The sequence below is a fragment of the Eptatretus burgeri genome, chromosome 3 (genome assembly GCF_056783735.1).
Source record: "Eptatretus burgeri isolate ZD-2024b chromosome 3, Ebu_testis_v1, whole genome shotgun sequence".
Lineage (NCBI taxonomy): Eukaryota > Metazoa > Chordata > Myxini > Myxiniformes > Myxinidae > Eptatretus > Eptatretus burgeri.
In genome coordinates this window covers 81989155-82005243 of record NC_140963.1, presented here as the reverse complement: position 1 = coordinate 82005243, position 16089 = coordinate 81989155, and the positions used below count along the sequence as shown (strand labels likewise).

The 16089-nt window shown below is 45.1% G+C and overlaps 1 long non-coding RNA gene across 1 annotated transcript in view; it reads left to right on the top strand.

The window, feature by feature from the left end:
* The first annotated feature begins 748 nt into the window (after positions 1-748).
* Positions 749-16089, top strand: part of LOC147030308 (uncharacterized) — an 82102-nt gene continuing 66761 nt past the window's right edge. The window contains exon 1 of the long non-coding RNA XR_015055770.1: positions 749-878. This is a non-coding gene — a long non-coding RNA (uncharacterized LOC147030308). The remainder of the gene's footprint in view (positions 879-16089) is intronic.

The following is a 16089-nucleotide window of genomic DNA, read 5'->3' as shown; positions in this document are numbered from 1 at the left end:
ATGAGTGTGTCAGTGTGTCAGTGTGTCAGTGTGTGTGTCTCCTCCATAACTCCAAAACTATAAAACCTACAATCGCTGGGTACGAATCGCTGACTTATAAACATCTGGAGGTGTCAGCATTCATGTCTTCACATTTCGGGCGTCTCCGGGAGGTGTATGTTAAATGTGTAGCCAAACTAGCCGTTTTTTTAACAACCGTTTCATTGGAGTGCTTGCTTGATTGCTTCAGCCCCTTGGCGAGTGCTCACCAAGCTGCTTGGTTGTTCGTTTTGGTAAAAGTATCCGTGCTCTCAAGGGAACATCGATTAGAGAGACGTACGTTTCCACCTGTGGTGCCGTGCGGTTGGTGTCTTGGTGAAATTATATTTTCACAGGATATCGCTTTGTTTAACCTTTTGTAAAATCTCCTAATATAATCCACCTCTCACTTCAACTTCGATACAAATATAAAAACAACAAGGTCCATCCGACCACGTGTTTGCCATGATCTGGCTGTGAAGGCAGAGAACATCGATCGACATTTTGTGTTCTGTGCCTTGATATATTTTTCAATTGAATTTTGCTAATTTCCCACTTTGATTTCCTCTTTCAAAGAACTCTGTTTAAAGGTAAATCTTTGTGTTTTGTGTTTTTATGTATTTTATGCATGTGTATGTATATAAACTGTATGATCATAACAGAAGTGTGTGTACATGTGTACTTGCAAGTTACTGCTCTTGCCTGCTATCTCCACATGTGGGTGGGTTTCAGGAGATGAAACAGACCTGCCAGATTTCAAAGTGCATGTGTGCGTGCGTGCATGCGTGTCCACATATGGGATTTCGGAATGTGGAATGGAGTCCTCCAAGGGTGGGCTCAAAGTATCCACCTTCATTTCGGTAAGTGGGTTACGATTCACGGACAAAGCTGTGAAGTTTTCTGTTTTCAAAGTTTTGTGCCAAGGGCTCTCTTCAGGATTGTTACTGAGCCCAGGACGGCTTCCAACTGTGGTTCATTTTTTGTGATATTCCCCGGGATGGTTTTTAAATATATCTGGGGTTCTTCATCATTCCCATGAGGTTATTCGTCATCACTGGCACAACTTTGGCATTCTTCAGCTTCCAGGATCTTTTCACTTCATTCTTGAGAAATTGGTATATGGTTATTTTCTTGATTTCTGCATTGTTAGTCCAAAATCACTGGGATTAACACCTCAATTAGCAATGCCTTATTTTCTTGTTTTTTTTTTTGCACCTAAGTATGGTATCTGGTTCCAATGCTTTGTTTTCGATGTTCATGCCTGGTGGGTTAATAAGGTCATACGTGAGCGGTACTTCAATGTTGCTTGCTTTTAGTAATTATTTTGGTTCATTTTCCCACAAGTATTCTGGAATTGGAATATCATAGTTTTTGCAGATGTGCCAACAGATTACTTTACAAACTCTGTTGTGTTGTGTGTGCAGCTGTTCTGACATGTTTTTTTTTTCCGTTTTCAGTCATTAAGAGTCATATATCATTCTCTTTGCTAACCCCACCTTCACCCCTCACCTGTCTTTTTGTTTTTCCTCCTCACCCCACCCCCCAACTTTATTGACCCGTCAGCGAAGCGATGGGTTGTTTTTACTGACATATATATATATATATATATATATATATATATATATATATATATATATATATATATATATATATATATGAGGCCCCGCGAGGAGGAATGATGTAAGCGACATTTTTTAATGATATGATTATGATAGGCTCGGATTATAGGGTAAGGGTTAAAATAGTGCTGTATGGCATTAACTCCAAAATGGCCAATGTGTCCCTTGCATCACTCCTCCTCGTGGTGCCTCATACATATATATATATATATATATATATATATATATATATATATATATATATATATATATATATATATATATATATATATAGTGGGAATAGTGAAGAGGAGGGAGTGGGAGCGAGGAGGGGTGGGGGAAAGGAAGACAGTGTGAGGTGAGAGGAAAGCAAGGCTGACGTGCGTCGAGCATTAATTACAATTCATACCGTCTCATCAAAATGATTCTGCATAGAATAACAGTGAAGATTGAAACAAAATAATGTCTGAAATCCATTTTCTACCGCTCATCCAATAAACATAGCCCAGAGAAATTCCTGTGCAGACATAAATACCGCCGGGACGCGTCTCAAGCCAAGCTGTCCGGATACAAACACCGCCCAAACGCGTCGAGGCAAATACCGCATGGATGCCTCCGGAGGAAAACACCGCCCGGACGCCTCCGGAGGCAAACACCGCTTGGATGCGTCCGGAGGAAGCACCGCCCAGACATAACCACCTTCTGGATCTGTCCAGAGAGACAGAGAGAGGGGGAGGGGGAGAATGGGAGAGGAGATGCGGGAGGAGGGTACTGCACTGTATTGGGTGGGGTAGACCAAGGATGAGAGAGAGAGAGAGAGAGAGAGGGAGAGAGAGAGAGAGAGAGAGAGAGAGAGAGAGAGAGAGAGAGAGAGAGAGAGAGAGAGAGAGAGAGAGAGAGAGAGAGAGAGAGAGAGAGAGAGAGAGAGAGAGAGAGAGAGAGAGAGAGAGAGATAAGAAAGAAAAAAAAAAAAAAAAAGAAGAGAGAAAGGTGAGGGATGGAGGTTAGTAAAGAGAATGACATGTTATGCTTAATGACCGAACACACACACAAAAACAAACACGAACCACTGGCTCATGGTGACAGACACGAACCACTCACTCATGGTGACGGAGCACGGACCACTCGCTCATGGTGACGGAGCATCAACCACTTACTCAGGATGATGGAGCACGAACCACTCGGTCATGGTGATGGAGCATGAACCACTCGCTCAGGGTGTTGGAGCACGAACCACTCGCTCAGGGTGAAGGAGCACGAACCACTCGCTCAGGTGATTGAGCACGAACCATTCGCTCAGTGTGACGGAGCACGAACCACTCGCTCTGAATGACGTGGCATAGCAAAACAGTCTATAGAGAGTGAACGATTTGGTCAGAACGACATAGCGCGGTACCGCTGTCAACAATGGGCGCTCGGCAAGTGACTTAAGCATTCATGCAAGCACTCCAATTAACTGGTTGACAAGGAACGGTTGGCCAGGCTGTCGCTGTACACCATAAAGGATACCTTTAACTTTAAATCCCGTCTTCACACATGCAGCAGTTAATGTAATAAAATTAATTGATGAAATAAAATGACTTCATCCACAAGGAGTTGCAGCTTAATGCAGAACAACACTGGAGACATCGTAAATTTCAATAGCTCGTGAAATAAACATTGCAGAAAATCTGCCATTTTGCCTGCTCGCCTGTGCGCATGTCACGTGGTACATCGGTTTGAGGTCCGAAACGTTATATCACAACTTTGTTTTAAAACGTTCGTTTTTTTACCAGATTTGCTTTCATTCCCTATAGAGATACAAGCCGGTAGGCGACGAGGGATCCGCTAGGATCGAAGCGCTGGATACGATGCTTTTCATTCTGACCGATCCACCGACGAAGATTCATTGCCAAGACGTATTGGTTCACGTACAATTGTTCCTCTGCCTGGCAAGATTTTTCCTATTGCGTATTTTGACAACTGGCACTCCTCATAAAAAATGACGGTAAATAGACACCCTAATTTTGAAGGACTACCATTTGAAAAATAATACCTAAATCAAAAATAGGCTCAAATAAAATTTTCTAAATATCTCGAAGTGTTTAATTCCGAAGTCTTGTTTCTCCACATTCAAAACTGTAGGAAAAGTATTGAAAATAGTGAACGCGGTTTTTCGGCCGCTGAATAGCAACAGGTGGTTGCTTCGCAACGAAACTCAAACGCGCACACTCCCACCCCATATGGCACCTGGTCGCCAAGTTTATTCGAAATCGGTTTGCTGGTTTGTGCTGTGGAGCCTCGCGTTACACACACACACACACACACACACACACACACACACACACACACACACACACACACACACACACACACACACACACGGAAACCCGATAAACTTCTCTCAATGCTCTTGTTTGACCACCTCCTGAGCCACACATTATTTTTCATAAGCCACTCCCACTTTTCATCAACCACGTCCACTTTCCCTAAGCTCCGCCTACTTTCCTAAGCCCCTCATAAAAAATGACGGTAAATAGACGCTCTATTTTTGAAGGACTACCATTTGAAAAATAAAACCTCAATCAAAAATCGCGTTACACACACACACACACACACACACACACACACACAAACACACACAAACACACAAACACACAAACACACAAACACACAAACACACAAACACACACAGACGGAAAACCTGACAATAAGCGATATCTAGCGAATCCAATATATCTGGCAGACACTATGGATAGGCAGTCCCTTGGGTGAGAGTGCGCGAGGTCCAGCAGTGAATGCATTAAATCATATAGCTCAATGAAGCTGGTTAATTTTGTTCGGTTCCTTAAAAAAATTTTGTTCACTCAATATAATTCTCCAAACAGCAGTAAAAGATAAGTTTAATGCTTCGGAAATTTCACTTTTTTTTGAATATGTATGTATGAACATAGCCTTGCTTGCTTAAAGTAAATGGGTATATTGGCTTCGTAATGAGACTCATTATCTATCTATAATTCCGTGTGTGTGTGTGTGTGTGTGTGTGTGTGTGTGTGTGTGTGTGTGTGTGTGTGTGTGTGTGTGTGTGTGTGTGTGTGTGTGTGCGCGCGCGCGTGTGTGACTGCTGTTTCTCGACAACCACTGGTCCGGTCTAATTGAAACTTGCCAGGTATATTGCTGGGGACCTGAGTATGTGCCTTTTTAAGGTTTGATATTAATCGGACAAGTGCTTCCCAAGTTATGGCCATTTATTTACCAACCAATGACAAGACACGTTACTGTGGCCATTTATTTACCAACCAATGACAGGACACGTTACTGCGGCCATTTATTTACCAACCAATGACAAGACACATTACTGCGGCCATTTATTTACCAACCAATGACAGGACACGTTGCTGCGTAGGCATGGCCGATGGGGAAGAGAACCTCAGCCGCGTTCCCCATTACCGGTTACAACGTACGGACTTCCAGATAGTGATGACTTCGTGTATTCTAATAATTTCTCGATTGCTTATGCGCATTTATAGATAAACACAATGCCCCAATCCAGTCGTCATTTACGAGAGCGAAGGAACGGACTGTGTAGTTGTTTGAAAGTTTTTTTTTTTTTTTGTGCACGGTTTTTTTTCTTTTTTTTTTTTTTCCTCTTCTCTTTTCTTTGTGTTTTTCCTAACGATGACATTGCGAAAAGGCAAAATACGTTGTCGCTAATTGAATAATTGGCCATTAAAACTAAATTGCGAATAATCGTAACTGCGATATGTGAACTTCCGGACAGTGAGGACTTAACTTCCGGACTTCCGGATAGTGACGACTTACTGTATTCTTTCTCAATTTTTTTTTTCTCGATTTATTAACCTCCACCATCGAAGATCGGAGGTTACTGTTTTCACCCCTTTCTGTTTGTTTGTTTGTTATCTTGCCAAAACGAAGTTTTTGCAAGATATGTGAATCAGCTTGTTGTGTTGTTGTTGTTCGTCTTTCGGCTGCTCCCGTTCGGGGTCGCCACAGCTGATCATCCGTTATGATCCGCATACTGATTTGGCATAGGTTTTACGCCGGATGCCCTTCCTGACGCAACTCTGGTCACCTCTTACGACGCAGGGATAAGGATTGGGTTTCGCCATGATTCCTGGCTGCCCTACACCCTCTCAGAGCGCGGCCCAGTGCAGAGCGCCCGTCTTCAAGCCATCCTCCAACCCAAGCCTCCGAGTAGCCGGATTACAGGCGCACGCCACTACGCCCGGTGTAAGTCAGCTTGTATGTTTTTTATTTTTTATTTTATTTATTTATTTATTTTTTTGTCTGTAATCACGTATAAAAAATTCTGCAGAGCACAGTTATCATTAGAAATTTTTGTAACTTCGCATATCAGAGGCCTATAGAGGTCCCTTTCAGCGCATAAAATTTTGAAGGTCAAGGTCAAAGGTCAAGTTCACTTTGTCGCAAATCAGGGAAGTCGACGAAACCCTTATTTTTTGAGTAATTTTGATCGGATCGTCTTCATGGGAATATAGTTCATGGTCTGGCGCTCAGCTGATTAATTTTTGGTGGTGATTGGCCTTGACCTTCATGGTTAGCACGTGAGGTCAAACATATTTGACCCCCAGGTCAAATTTTCAAGATTTAGGAACCATATCGTGTAGTACCTCAAATTGAACACCTCGATGAGTGCTTTCTAGATATGTCAAGCTTGATACATTATGACATCATTTGGTGACGTTATGAGGTAAACGCATATTTTTCATGGTTACTCTGTAGAACGATTCTCATCAGAATCTCTCGTAGGCAGATATTCCTCAAGGAGTCGCTCCTGGTGGATAGCAGCTCTGTTCACCTCAGTGTGACCGTAAAGAAGTCACACATGGTCACCTTTTGGCAAGATTTCCAACCCCCCTCCTCCCCCCAAAAAAAAATGTTGGAGAAAAGAACTATAACTGTCAGCACTGTTGACATCATATTTAATGAATAAGACATAAGGTTCACTTGAGTGAACCAGCAGTATTGGTGGCGGAGGTTTTGCACTCTCCCGAGTGCTCCCCCTCAAGTTGACTTACTGTATTCTTTCTTTCTCGATTTCTGTACTTTCTCGATTTCTTTCTCGATTTTCTTCAACGCAATGCCCTAATCCAGTCGTCGTTTACGAGAGCGAAGGAACGGACTGTGTGGTTGTTTGAAAGGTTTTTTTTTTGGTTTGCACGTACGGTCACGCACGTACGGCCACGCATGTACGGGCACGCGAGAGTGAAGGAACCACCTGTGTGGTTGTTTCTGGCAAGCGGTTTTAAAGTTTTTTTTGTGTTTTTTTTTGCACGTATGCCGGGCACGCACGTACGGGCACACATACAGGCACGTGCTGGTTTCTTTAAATTATCAGATTTCACAAGAGATTTCTTGACACTTTTTTTCGTCTGGATGATATCCGATCCTCAAACCCGAAATAATATTTCGTTGATGCACTTTAATTAGTCTGTGAGGGTTGATCGTGGAAAATCATCTAATAATGCATAAAATCACTCCAAGCTCCTAATTTGAAAACTACAGTACTTACTAAAGTGATGTATACAATGATTCATAGCTATGATGAACAGGCATTCGATATGAGTGAGAAAAGTGAGAAAAACAACGTTATCGTTGTTGCCTGTTCCAAGTTAAGGCATGGTTGAGCAGGCGAGGACTCCAGCGAGGTTGCTCAGAAAACGCCTTAAGACCGGAGGGGGCCGACGATCACCTGATGAAGGATATAATTAAATAATGCCGTTAATTATCTTCAAAAGGGGTGTTTAAATTAACCCAAACATGAAATTTTCAATCTTGCACTTCCTTGGAGTTTTCTTGGTGTGCATGCAAAGTTTCAGGCTGCTCGGTTTTATGGTTTTGGAGTTATGGAGGAGACGCACACCCTGACACACACATACACATATTGCCTTTTATTCGTGTATTTACTGTAGACACTGTATATGATTATTGCAGTCATCAGACCTGGACAAATGCTGTGACTGTGATGATACCGTCATGACACACACACACACACACACACACACACACACACACACACACACACACACACACACACACACACACACACACACACATACATCAACTTTTTTGATTGTCAACATTGTGGCCCGAATCCTGTTTCACTAGTATTTGGTTTAACTGACCTATTTACTCTGACCTCTTTACATTGAACCACCAACCTCTTTGCAATACCCTAACATCTTTATTTGGTTAAACTGCCCTATTGTTTGTCGTTATTTTGATTGTTCTTTTATTTCACACAAACGAACAGACCTGGGATCGCATACCATGTTCAAGGCACAGACACTTGCCGGCCAGTCATAACTTAATATTCCCCAGGTCCAACGGAGGGAGATCTATTAGCAAAGCTGTTAAAATAGAAAATTACAAATTAGGGTGAAAAATTCGATTGCATTGTAACTACGAGTGAGAGTGAGAAACGAAGATTCCAATAAATGTGTGTAATACAGCCAATTCATTGGAGAACTTTATCAAACAGCACTCCATAAAATCATTGGTGCAAGCAGCAAATGAACATCAATGACTAAACGGTATAACAATTTCCATGTCTGGGTTTGTTTTTAATGTCAGCTCGTTGGAAATGCTTATGAGTGGTGTTCTGTGGATCCATGGCCAATATTGTAAAGAAGTCACAAATCAACCCTCTCTGGAGTGAAAAGTTGAATTGAACAACCCTGGGTACTGCTAAGATGGATGAAAATTTAATGGAGATTGGACAAGCTGTTTGTTTTTCTATGATTTTCAGATGTACATACGTACATACATACATACGTACACACATACAGAGAATTGCCTTTTCAATATGGTGTAAAAAAGTGATTAAATGTGAGCGTGAAAGTAATTGAAAGTGATATTTCATGTGTGTCCCTTTAATGTATAGTTTGACACCGTCCACCCCTCCTCGTGTGTGTGTGTGTGTGTGTGTGTGTGTGTGTGTGTGTGTGTGTGTGTGTGTGTGTGTGTGTGTGTGTGTGTGTGTGTGTGTGTGTGTGTGTGTGTGTGTGTGTGTGTGTGTGTGTGTGTGTGTGTGTGTCTAAAATTATCACCCCTTTTGAATTTTTATTTGATATTTTTCCCTTTGCTATATAGCCTGGTGTTGGCGCAGTGGTTCGGGCAGCGGCTTGGGATCTAAAAGGTCCTGAGTTCAATCCCCGTTGGGCCACTGAATTAATACACCAGGGGGTTGACTCAGCCTGTCATCCTTCCGAGGTCGGCGAAATGAGTACCAGTGTACTGGGCCGGTGTATACCCCAGTTAAAATAGGTGTACCATATCCCTGTGTCGTAAGAGGCGACCAGGGTTGCGTCAGGAAGGGCAAACGGCGTAAAACATGTGCCAAATCACTATGCGGATCATATGGATGATCCGCTGTGGCGACCCCTAAAGGGAGCAACCAAAAGAAGAAGAAGAGATTTTATCTTTGGTATTTATCATAAATGTGTGTTTTCAGTGCACGCAAGGTTACAAGCGCAAGTTTAGGCAGCAAAACCATCTTTGTAACTTCTAGGCCATGATTCCTCAGAAGATCGGGTGAAAGGTTGGGGAAGGAACTCGCCCCACCCATTGGCTGAGATGCGAACCAATGACGAGTGAGAGGGGAGTGGCATAATGTGTCATCAGTGACGTGTGCGGAAGACCTTATGTAAGGTGGGGGCAATAAAGATAGGAGTGGAGAATCTTGGGGACGCGATGCCCAAGGCTACGTTTGGCACGAGCTCGCAGAGCAGAGGCCACACCCTACCCAGCTGTCATCAAACCCACTCAACCAGAGTCTCGCCTTCCCCTCTCATCACCACGGTGATTGGGCATTTGTCTGCACAGGACCCCTGTACTGTGCGATCTTCTTCATGACTCACTGGGTTTGCCTGAGTCCCGACCATCGTTTTCTGTCTTGTCTGCCCCAACTATGTCTATCTCTCGTGTCCCCAAATATGTCTATCCAATTAAAGCATAGGCTACGTAAGGAATCCCATTTGTTTGTTTGATTTGTGGGCATGTGTGGTTTGGTATAAGGGGTTTTGATTATTGCCATTTTCTGCATTGCTTTCTTTGTGTAACCTCCCCATGACCATTTATTTGTTTCAACTTGAAAATACAACCCTCGCTTTCCTGATGGGAATATAAGGGAGAGAGAGAGAAGAGAAGGGAAGAGAAGAGAAGAGAGAGAGCAAGGAGGGGGGAGAGAGAGAGGAGAGGGGAGCAATGAGAGTGGGGTAGCTAGGGGGGAAGCTAAGAAGGGGGAAAGAGCGAGAAATGAGGGGGGAGAGCAATTTTTTCCAGACGTCACTATACACTCCAGGAGTGGGGAGGAGCAAGGAGGATGGGGGAAATAGGAAGGGAAGAGGGGGAGGGGCTTTAGGAGGAGGTAAGCATGGGAGGAGGGGGTTCTGAACTTGTGCCTGGTGTGGAGACTTGAGGGGGAAATGGTTCATGACATGCATTTGATAGTGGGACTTGTGGAGAAGTGGGGGGGGAGGGGGGTTGGAACAGAATTGAAGAGAATGGGGTACGCAAAGACAGCATGTTAATGCAGCATGCGGAGACCACCCGGATATGTTCTTCGGGTGTCGAGGGGAGTGGGATTGGGAGAAGGAGGGGGTGATGGGAAAGGAAGGAAACATGAGATGAAGGGAAGTGAAAGCAGTGCGAAGGGATGGGAAGGTAGTGTGAGGGGCGGCAAAGGGAAGGCAGCATGAGGGGAGGGAAGGGGGAAGGGAAGGGTGATAAAACGCGCCCAATTGGCAACTTTTTTTTACCGCTGGGTTCTATATAATACCGGGTGGGAGCATTTAAATTCCAGCTATCTACCTGGCAAAGGCCTGCCTGCATGCATTCATGCTCGCACATGCAGCGACCTTTGCACCCCTCTAGTCGGCTCACTCTGAATCGGATCATACATGCTACATAACATTATGAAGATGCCATTTTAATTCAAAACTAAACCATCAGTCCTTAACAGAGGGGGAGGAGCAAGGTGGGGGGGAAGAGTGGTTGGAGACAGAAGAATGGGAGAAAGAGGGAGAGGGGTTGGAGAGAGAGGAAAGGAAACGGAAAGGGGGATAAGGGAAGGGGAGGATAGAGAGGGAGAGGGGTGGGAGAGAGAGGAATGGGGGTGGGAGAGAGAGGGAGAGGGGTGGGAGAGAGAGGGAGAGGGGTGGGAGAGAGAGGGAGGGGGTGGGGGAGAGGGGTGGGAGAGAGAGGGAGGGGTGGGGGAGAGAGGGAGGGGTGGGCGAGAGGGGTGGGAAAGAGGGGTGGGAGAGAGAGGGAGGGGGTGGGGGAGAGGGGTGGGAGAGAGAGGGAGGGGGTGGGGGAGAGGGGTGGGAGAGAGAGGGAGGGGGTGGGGGAGAGGGGTGGGAGAGAGAGGGAGGGGGTGGGGGAGAGGGGTGGGAGAGAGAGGGAGGGGGTGGGAGAGAGGGAGGGGGTGGGAGAGAGGGAGGGGGTGGGAGAGAGGGAGGGGTGGGAGAGAGGGAGGGGGTGGGAGAGAGGGAGGGGGTGGGAGAGAGGGAGAGGGGTGGGAGAGAGAGAGAGGGGGGGGGAGGGAGGGAGGGGGGGGGAGAGAGGGAGGGGGGTGGGAGAGAGGGAGGGGGTGGGAGAGAGGGAGGGGGTGGGAGAGAGGGAGGGAGAGAGAGGGAGGGGGGAGAGGGAGAGGGGTGGGAGAGCAAGGGAGAGGGGTGGGAGAGAGGGGGGGAGAGGGAGAGGGGTGGGAGAGCAAGGGAGAGGGGTGGGAGAGAGAGGGGGAGAGAGGGGGAGCGGGGGGATTCTGTCAGATGTAATGTCTAGTTTAATGTCCATCCGAGGGACGACATACACATTGATGAATCACCCTGCCTGTGAAACACTGGGATGACAGTTTATAGCTTTGTCGGGATTCAAAACCAGGCAAGACGGCTTAGAGTGAGCGTGCATAACTCTTGGCTCTCCTGCCATGATGTGGCGATTCATTGCTTTGTAACAAATGAAAACATTTTTCACTTATTGCAATCATCTAATCTATTTTGCCTTCCTATCTCTGGAGGTGAAAGATTGTCATGGTATCACCATGGAAGAACGTTGAGATCAAATCTTGAGGAGTGCTCCAAGCAAGCACTCCAATGAAACGGTTGAAGAAACTTTTTAAAACGAAACGTTCAATTTTTATTAGATGTATCAATCTATGTCTTGGTGACAGGTTGTATCATGAAAGAAGATCGTACAAAAAGGGGAAACGTCAAAATACAATTGCACATTTTCTGCGAGTGAGCCACCGCCCGAGGGATCACACAACAACGTGGGGCCAAACATAGGCAGGTAGGGCCTGAACATTGTTCAAGTCGATCGATATATTCATTGGCGGTGTGAATACTTTTGCCATGTATGGTCATGGATTGGAAACGAACAACCAAGCACCTTGTATGGCACTCGCCAAGTGGCTTAAGCACTCAAGCAAGCACTCCAACGAAACATTTGATAAGGTACGGCTGGCTTGGAAAACGATCAGCGATCGCCGATCAGTCATCGAAACACAATGCACCTGGAAGCCCGGAATGTCAAGTAATGTCAAAATTGGACAACAAACACTTTTTTTATTCAGTTGGAACTGTTGCTGAGGTCAATTAAGAAGTTTAACTTTTGAAATTTGGCTGAGATTGAGAGATTCTACAGGTTATGGTATGTGCGGAAATGAAATAAAGCCAGACGTTGGCAGGAGCAGTGTTTATATGCATTGCAACACACCCAGCAATTTGTAGGTATTATGATCAAGCATTCGATGATTTGAGTGAGGAAAGTGAAAAAAAAACTTTATTGTTAAGAAATCGTTGTGGCCTGTTCTAAGTCAAGGCATTGATGAGCAGGCCAAAAACATGGCGAATTAAGACCCCAGTGAGGGACAGTGACATGACTCAGGATGAGCCTTGATAAAGGATAACATTGGGCAACAAAACAAGTAACTTTTCGTCTGCTACAAAGGGATACACAGGTGTTCTTGTCTAAATCTGGGCCGCTGATTTCAAATCTGTAGTCAGAATTTAGCCAGCACATCAGGTTTTCAAAATATGTATATGTATTAATGATACCCAGCATGCAAAATTGGAAACGTTTTTATTGCAGATCACCACATTGCACATCCAATATCAGTGCTTAGTAATTACTTTCACGTCATATTGGGATAACAATGATGGATCTCTGTATAATGTGCAGTATACAAACCAAGAACATAAACATGTTGCAGAAAAAGAAGTTAGTAAAACATTAGAACATGGTAATCTTAGGAAGGGTGTAAACTTGATCGGGAAATCTGCCCCATTGTGAGTGATTCAGAAACAACATTTCAAGTTTACGCTCTTCCTTTCAATATAGTCAGTGCAGTTACTGTTCTGACGTGTTCAGAAGTGTGTGAGACACTTGCTCTTGCACTTATGTGTGAAATTTGTCTCCCGTTGTAGGAACCAGCAGTAATCACCCATCATGCTTGCGTTGAACTGGCCTTGATACCTAGTTTCCAGGACCGAAATGTCTTGGTGGAACCCTTCACCATGCTCATTGCTTACCTCACCCAGATTAGGTGGGAAGAAATCAAGATGAGAATGCAAGAAGTGCATTTTCAGAGACATCCTGCAGCCCTTTCGCTGATAGGCCTTTAGCATGTTGTCCACTAATTCTGCATGCTGTTCAGCTCTATGACTCCCAAGAAAGTTCTGCACAACCAACACAAATGTTTCCCATGCTGCAAACTCAAGTGGGTTCAGTTTATTTTTGAACTCGGGGACCATACATCGGTTCTCGGATCTGGGGCCCAATGAAAATGCCTGCTTAGAGTTTAGCATCAGTTTTCTCTGCACCAAATTTCTCTGAGATATTGGAAGCCATTCCTGTAACCATCCAATGCCTTTACAAAGTTTTTCATCAGGATAGGGTTAGTTTGTTAATTGTAATGCCACGTGGAAACTTTTGCTTAAAAATTCATAGCTTGGTCAGTTTTCATCCATTTTTAATAATTTAAAGTGCATTCCTAAGCTCTTTTTGAGAAATAATAATCTACATCTGTTGTATTGCTATAATTGAAACCAGAAATACAATAAAATAATAATTTATGATCACTCAAAATCATCCACCAGGGTGATTACTGTAATTGGACCATATGTATAACTCAAAATCCTGACATGAAGAGAAAATTGTGACTTCAGATTCAGAATCATCATACTCAATTTAGTCAAGCACATATGTTTCCACCCCAATAGCAAAATCTTTGTTGTCCAGTGATGATTAAATAAGGCCGTTAATTCTCTTCAAAAGGGGTGTTCAAATTTCCCCAAACACCCAGTTTTCATTCCTGCACTACGTTGGAGTTCCCTTCATATGCTTGCAAAGTTTCATGCCGCTAGGTTTCACGGTTTTGGAGTTATAGAGGAGACACACTGACTGACTGACTGACTGACTGACTGACTGACTGACTGACACTGACACACACTGACATTTATTATTATCAATAAACTCGATTTGGTCTCGGGTGACTTCTGCCTGTGGTGGCTGCTCCACTTGATGGTTTCACAAAGCCCCATTAAGGGGACCATTGGTTGTGGTCTCCACACTGCTTTGAAGATCACATCACGTGGTTTAGGCTGCTTGGCCTAAATTAGATTGGTCACATGATACCCATCAGCACAGCACAAGGCCACTTTAAGAATTCCAATCTGGATGGTAACGTGATCAGGAGACGCAGATCTGACAGGGCGGTCTTGAAACGGTCGATTGTTGCAGTCACTTTGGCGAGACCCTTTGGATTCGAACTGAGAAACCGGAGCAACTTGCTATCATAACAGTATGTTTAGATGTGTTCATATTGTTACGGTTCTATGCCTGGTGTTGGCGCAGTGGTTCGGGCAGCGGCTTGGGATCCAAAAGGTCCTGAGTTCAAGCCCCGTTGGGCCACTGAATTAATACACCAGGGGGTTGACTCAGCCTGTTATCCTTCCGAGGTCGGCGAAATGAGTACCAGTGTACTGGGCCCGGTGTATACCCCGGTTAAAATAGGTGTACCATATCCCTGTGTCGTAAGAGGTGACCAGGGTTGCGTCAGGAAGGGCATCCGGCGTAAAGCATGTGCCAAATCACGATGCGGATCATACGGATGATCCGCTGTGGCGACCCCTAACGGGAGCAGCCGAAAGAAGAAGAAGAAGAAGATATTGTTACGGTTCTAGGAACCGTATGCATACAAACATACAGTTGTCCCGAAATCAGTTATTCCATTAAGTATATGTGCAGATAGAATCCCTCCTTGTGTGTAGTGGGAAGACACTGGGGTGCATTGCGATGTTTTTTTTAGTTAGATAAATAAATCATTATATCCCATCCACGATGACCCACGGTACCCTCTGCCTGTTAGCACCTTCATCTCACTTGCTACTCTCGCATGGGCTGAACAAGCGCGTGTTCGCCTACTCGCCTAACTGGCGACTCGCTTTCCAAGGCAGAATCTTTGTGTAGTACCTTTTTGGCGAGTCCAGACAGGCGGAGTGGGCGGACTTCTTGGTATGGCCGAAATCCTCCCCAGAAAGGGTGGCCCCATGGAAGCCCCGTCCAATCAGGGCGAACAGTGACGTCGGCTTCACCAAGGCCCTTCCCCGCTGAGGGAGATCCATAAATTTCGACACCATTCATTCAGAGTGGTCTGGTGAGCTGGAAAGTGAGTCGTCTTGAGAGTGATCTGGAAAGTGAGTCTTCTTGAGCGGAGCGTTGGAGTGAGACAGTTCGCCGGCTGGTAGCGAAAGAAAGGAGGAAGGTCGTAGAGTGGTTGCACTCTTTGGGGGTCGTTCGTTTTGAGTGTGAGATAGCTGGGAAGACCTCGACCCGACCTTGACCGGGTCTCTCGTTGGGTCCTGTCTACAGCCCTGATCCCCACCTCGGACTCCGCTCTACTCGACTCCTTCGCAGACACGGTCTCCACGCGTGCGGCCGTGGACCGAGCCGCACGACCATTGACAGGTGCCGCAGCACGGAGCATCCCTTCCCTCCAACGTTCAGGTATCCGAAAGTACTGCGACCTCAGCTCACCTCCCTCTCTGGCTGTGGGGGTCCTTTGCCATACATCTGGGTTTATTTTCGTCTGAGTGTGTGGCACCGTCTTTCAGTAGCATTCCATAAGTGTTTTTATTTGATCATTGTAAATCTTGCCTGTTTTATTCCCGCGTAAGTCTGCTCTGTGTCCTTCTTTTGTAAGTTGATTGTAAATAAATTATTGTAGAAATGTTCCCAGTTCGTTTTTGTCTTTTCCTTCATTGATCCAGCATGGTTCAGATCTAAGTTTAGCCGGGTCTTCCAATATCCCCAATATTCTGTTCATTCTATGGTACGTCCTTGGTAGTTCCGCTCGGCTACATCCGATCCGGAGTTGGTAGTTGGTACTCTACCATAGTTGGTAGAGTGATCCGGTTCAGGCAAGGCGTACCGAGGGCGTGGTTCCCCGGTA